This window comes from Lathamus discolor, chromosome 5 (genome assembly GCF_037157495.1).
Source record: "Lathamus discolor isolate bLatDis1 chromosome 5, bLatDis1.hap1, whole genome shotgun sequence".
In the NCBI taxonomy this organism is placed as follows: domain Eukaryota; kingdom Metazoa; phylum Chordata; class Aves; order Psittaciformes; family Psittacidae; genus Lathamus; species Lathamus discolor.
The window spans coordinates 6,289,959-6,295,991 of record NC_088888.1 but is presented as its reverse complement, the minus strand read 5'-3'; the positions used below and the strand labels follow the sequence as shown (position 1 = coordinate 6,295,991).

General features: G+C 48.2%; 1 long non-coding RNA gene across 1 annotated transcript; it reads left to right on the top strand.

Moving 5' to 3' along the window:
* Positions 1–2,440: 2,440 nt before the first annotated feature.
* LOC136014643 (uncharacterized) lies at positions 2,441–5,820 on the top strand. The gene is made up of 2 exons (XR_010612817.1): positions 2,441–4,102; positions 4,591–5,820. It is a non-coding gene; the product is annotated as an uncharacterized LOC136014643 (long non-coding RNA).
* Positions 5,821–6,033: the final 213 nt, after the last annotated feature.

The following is a 6,033-nucleotide window of genomic DNA, read 5'->3' as shown; positions in this document are numbered from 1 at the left end:
GAAGTAGTTGCTCTCCCTGGGGAAGTGTAAACTGCGCTGGGGAGCGTCCGCTGCTCGCCCGCTGCCTCTTCAGTATAAAGTAAGAAGGTGCTGCCGTCCCGTGGCCTATTTGCGGTACTGCAGGTGCTGAGGGCGCTTTGCACCTCTTGCTGCTGCCGTCCCGTGGCCAATATTTGGTACTGCGGGTGTTGGGGGCGCTGTGCGCCTCTTTCTGCTGCCGTCCTGTGGCCAATATTGGGTACTGCAGGTGAGGGTTGCTCTGCGCCGCTTGCTGCTGCCATCCTGTGGCCAATATTGGGTACTGCAGGTGAGGGTTGCTCTGCGCCGCTTGCTGCTGCCATCCTGTGGCCAATATTGGGTACTGCAGGTGAGGGTTGCTCTGCGCCGCTTGCTGCTGCCATCCTGTGGCCAATATTGGGTACTGCAGGTGAGGGTTGCTCTGCGCCGCTTGCTGCTGCCATCCTGTGGCCAATATTGGGTACTGCAGATGAGGGCTGCTCTGCGCCTCTTGCTGCTGCCGCCATGTGGCCAATATTGGGTACTGCGGGTAGGGGGGGGCTGTATGCCTCTTTCTGCTGCCGCCATGTGGCCAATATTGGGTACTGCAAGTGGCTGCCGCTCTGCGCCTCCTTCTGCTGCCCTCATGTGGCCAATATTGGGTACTGCGGCTGGAGGCGGCGTTGTGCATCTCCTGCTGCCCTCATGTGGCAAATATTCGGTACTGCAGCCCTGTACAGGCGCATGCGCTTGGCGCTCCCGTACTCCCCGTCCACGTGCGCGGGTACCAGCAGCGCGACCCTGCGGGCCGGTTCTGCGAGCCCGCCGCTGTTTCCCGGTACGGAAGCGCCCCCCCCGCCCCGTTTTCGCGGTGTCGGCGGTCGCCCCGCGCGCTCGCGGGCATTACTTTCCAGTGGCCGCTGCCCGGCTTTCGCGCGCCGGTTTTTGTCCCTCCTGGCGCGCCGTCCATATTCCGCACATGCGCATTTCCCTGGAGCAAGATGGCGGCGCGCAGCACTGGCTGCTGGCGGCGGCGGAAGGTAAGGGCCGAGCCCATCGGAGAGGAGAGGCCGGCGAGCCCCGAGGCCAGGCGCGTCTCGTCTGCTGCCCGCTGGCACCCGGCAGGGGGGATGCGGCAGCTCCCGGTCAACTGGAGGCGAGCCCCGGGTCGCCCTGAGAGCTGCCGGGCCGAACACGGCGTGCGGGCTCCGCGTGTTTCCGCGGCTCGCCAGCGCTCCCCCGGAGCCTGCCCTGGTTTTTCCTTCTCCGTCTCTGCCTCCCAGCCGCCATTTCCGCACTCCTGCCGCTGTGTGCTGTCACCTGTTGGTGCCATCCCTGGCTCCCTGTTGCTCAAGGTGTTCCTTCTTGGCTCTCTACTATCTCCTGAGCCTATTTCTATCTCTCTCTCTTTACCCTGCTCCCTGTCCCTCAGGTTAAGTTTCTCCCTCTGCCCCATCATTAGTTTTTGGTTTTCTTGTCCAGTTTTGCTCTGTATCCCTGTTTAAGATCTTAAATTCATCTCTGCCCTGTGGTCACTTCTGAAGGGCTCTTTCTCCAACCTGCCCTGTCTGGCTTTTGTACTTCCCTCCGTGCTCTGCAGCCTGTTGCCTTCCTCTTATTTCTCACTGTCTGGTTCTGTCACAGTGCCTGGCCCAGTGTTCCTCTGCATCTTTGTTATCTTTCCTGACCTTATTTCTTGCTTCTCTGCCCTGCCTCTACTCCCTCGTTCTGCTGCTTCTTTCTCCACCTCTGTTGGGTTCCCTGTCCCCGTCTTTCTCTCCCCATGCCCTTCTCTGCCTCATGCTTTCTGGCTACATCTCCCATCCACCCGGCTGTCGCTTTTCTCCTGAGTGCTCTGCTCCCTGCTCCTCATTTGTCACAGCCTCTGCCTGGCAGCCTCTCCTCGCTCAGTGAGCTGGCCGCGGTGCAGACAGCTCAGGGACTGACTGCTGCGGCGTCCCAGGGACAGGCCTGGAGTTCCGGAGCACACCCTCTCTTGCAGCTTGTTAGGTGCGTGACTAAATAAACACTACCCATCACCTCCTCTGCCCTTCAGCGCAGCGTTTGCACTCCTTGCGCACCAGGTGAGGGGCTGTGACAAGGCCTGTGGGAGGTTACGCAGAGTGAAGGTCGGGTAATGGCCCCCTGCTCCTGCTGGGCTGCGGCTGGAGGAGCCCCAGGTGCAGGCAGTGAGGCTGATGATGATAAGCCCTCCCTCTTAAGGGGGGCTGCCTTGGCTTGGGTGGCCATGGAGGAGCAGCACAGCAGCAGACCCAAGGTGGGCTGGGGCTGGGGCTGGGGCTGGGGCTGGGGCTGGGGCTGGGGCTGGGGCTGGGGCTGGGGCTGGGGCTGGGGCTGGGGCTGGGGCTGGGGCTGGGGCTGGGGCTGGGGGAACCCATGTAGGAGCTGGCAGAGGGGGGCTGCTGGAGAGGGAGTAGGGGGAATGGCCTGGAGCCGTGCTGTGGAGCAACTCTGACTTTCAAAGGGAGCAAACTTAGAACCCTTCTTGTTTGCCTGAATTCCTGAAGACACAAACATCTACAAAGAGATTCGGACTTCAGAAATTGTGCCAAAGGGGAACAAACCTCCCTGAGCTGGCTTTAAGGCTCCAGGATTCTGCGTAATTGCCTGTATCTGCTAGAAACAGTTTTAAAATAGAAATCTGATGTATGTATGTAGTAATGGGAGCTACCTTTAGAAGTCTCAAGAAGCTAAATGCTATCACTAAACTTTCACTGATTGTAGAACTGTAGAAAGTAATCAGTTTTTAAAGCTGTTTGGAAGCTTACAGTTCTACACAGTCTCGTGCTAAAAAAGAGAGGCTTTTTTTATCTTTTCCCTAATCCTCATCAATTTTCAAGGTCAAAAGTCAAACTTGCAATATAATTTAGAACACATAGAACGTACTTAATTCTATTATGCAAGTTTTTCTTCAAGAATATTTCCTAACAGTTCTTCAGCAAGAGCTTCTTCAAAGCTTTTATATAAAACCAATGATAAAATCATGTCAGGTTATTGTTACCTATAAAATAACATACTCTGTTAGTGTGACAAGTAATTCCAGTGTCAGAGAAGTTAGTCATAACTAGCTATGCAGTTTTCCACCCTACTCCTAAGTTAAATAATGTATATTGCCCTAACAATGACTAATAATTAAAAGAAAAACATTGGAGACTACATCTACTTACTGTTTCCTGCAGATAAACCCACTTAGAATCATAGAATCATAGAATAGTTAGGGCTGGAAAGGACCTCAAGATCATCCAGTTCCAACCCCCTGCCATGGGCAGGGACACCTCACACTAAACCATCCCACACAAGGCTTCATCCAACCTGGCCTTGAACACCGCCAGGGATGGAGCACTCACAACCTCCCTGGGCAACCCATTCCAGTGCCTCACCACCCTAACAGGAAAGAATTTCCTCCTTGTATCAAATTTAAACTTCCCCTGTTTAAGTTTGAACCCGTTACCCCTTGTCCTGTCACTACGGTCCCTGACGAAGAGTCCCTCCCCAGCATCCCTATAGGCCCCCTTGATGTAAAACAAACAGTAACTGGAGATACTTCAGCTAAAACATTCATTTCTCCGAGTGGATTTTAAGCTAGATGATGTACTTGCAGGGTTTGAGCTTTCTAGCCCAAAAGCAGGAGTAAGTGCCCTTTTTCCAGAAGGAACTGACCCACAGAAAGACCAACTCTCCACGTGTGTAAACCAAACCAAGAAAACCATACACATGCAGATCGGATTGCTGTCCTGTTCCACAACCACCCTTACATTTTTAGATTTTTTCTAGGAGGGGAGATCATGTAACTTTGAACTTCCCTGCAACAGCCACATTGACTAAAAGCTTATTTCATACTAAACTGATACATACATTTCTGCTCATAGAATCTGGAGAAAAAACACTGCTGTAACTGGCCTCACAAATGCCATGGGACTCATCGTGATGCAAGTGCATAAGCACTTGCATTCTTATCTAATAGTATCATGCTGTATATGAGCATCTAGCTTCTGTGTGTCATAAACTGTACTTCATATATCAGGATGGAGAACGAGTCATGGAATTCACATTTTCTGTAACAACACAAAGATCCACAGCAACCGTAAGTAAAGGTGACCCTACCAACTTTGCTTGCAGAGACGGTACGTTTGTGTCTCCATATCTTACTTTCCTGGCAGTAAGGCGCCACTACAGTAGAGTCCTATATTACAGAAGGTGTTTTTTCAAACCATTAAGAGAGGATGGCTTTAAACCCATAAAGGACTGGAAAAGCATCTCCCAGTTAGAAACAACTAGTAAGTAACCATACTGAAGTCCAGAGGAGGTAGGCTGATTGATTACATTAATAACTGGGGAGAGGTTGTTTTTGGTGGGTTTGGGGTTTTTATTAGTTTAAGTGTTTCCTTGACTAGAAAGAACCATAAGGCAGCAATAGTAGCCATACTTCTGCACTGGTGACCCAAATAAGTAACAAGTACTAAGGGTTATCAGTACTTCGAAGTCTGTGTACCACCAAATGGGCTCAGATTAACCCCTGGCACTGGGACAGTAATAAGTCTTTACTTCTGCTGTCTGTTTCTTTTCATTTAGGTACACAGTTCTGGCCAGCTCATCTTCCAAAATCATCTTAAAACTTCACTGATGAGATGAACAGGAGTTTGAAAAAGAGCTGAAAGTTCCTCCAGACTTGGTGCATTGTCTCATGATTTGGGAGTTATATGACAAAATCAACATAGTCTTCATTAGATAATGTTTTGTTAATTACATGGTGATCACTAGGACACAATACTGCTTGTCTTAACACGTAAAGATTTGAGCCTGCCATCTCTGGACTTTAAGGGCCAGATGGAGAATGAAAGGTAGAATATGTATTTGAGAGATTCCTCCAGATATGCTGAGCAATTCCTCTGTTTAACACTTAAGAAAAAGAATGGGTAACTTTTAGAGAAAGCTCTATATGCATAAGATACCAAAATCCAAATCTCTTATTTGTCAACACTGAAAAGTGTTTAAGTGAAAGTCTGAAGCCACAATACAATTTAGGTATTGACATTTGCAGTCAATTATGATGAAATCCCATTAGTGTAATGCCAGTTAACAAAAACTGAAGAGAAAATGCGTACACTTCTTCCTATAGTATTTGTTATATATTCAGCCAAATTGTATTTCATTGCAAGCCTCAGGAAAATCAGGACTTCCAACTGACTTTTCATCAGTTAGCATTCTGCAAATTAGAACTCAGATACTCTGTTTTACAGGAAGGCATCGGAAGCATAAAGAATCTAATTGGGCATCTACAGGAAAAGAATGTATGTTGCTGAATGACACAGCATTTCTGAAAGGGCCATTACTAATGTCTGCTTTCTAAATAGAGATGCTACAGTTAGAGCTGACTCATTTTAAAATACCAATTCCTTTTTGACTTGGAGCAGATGAAGGAACATTATGGTGGAAATGCGTATCTGTTCTGTCATCTACCCTCCAGACCTCTGCGACAATACAAGCACAGCTGTTAACCAGATGAAAACATGAAGGCTCAAGACAATGTAAGAATAAATATACTATTTCCACGGCACTACAACATTAAATAACATAAGAAGTAAGATATGCAGTACACGATCCTATTATTTATTTTAAGACGGTAAGTTCTAACACCTAAGAAAAACTAAATATTTCCTGCTGGAATAACGAGAGGTTAGAAAGTAGTATGTCTTGCGTAGTTCAGTCTTTCATGTAGAGGCTGGTTTTGTTGAAACCATATGGAAACAAAAAGTTCATCAGTTAAAACCGGAAATAAACACAAAATATTTCCCAGATAAATGCTTGTGGTAATGTGATTTCTTGTAAACACTGCACTCAACATACTATAAGAGAATGGCATATTAGCATTTCTGATCTACATAAAAAGAAATGGAGGAAAGAGTCATGTTGAATACAAAGTATGAATAGTTTGGTCTCCTACAGAGGACAAGACTACACCTAGTCAGCATGTTTAACTTTCAGAATTAATGATTATGAAGCTCAATCAGTGAA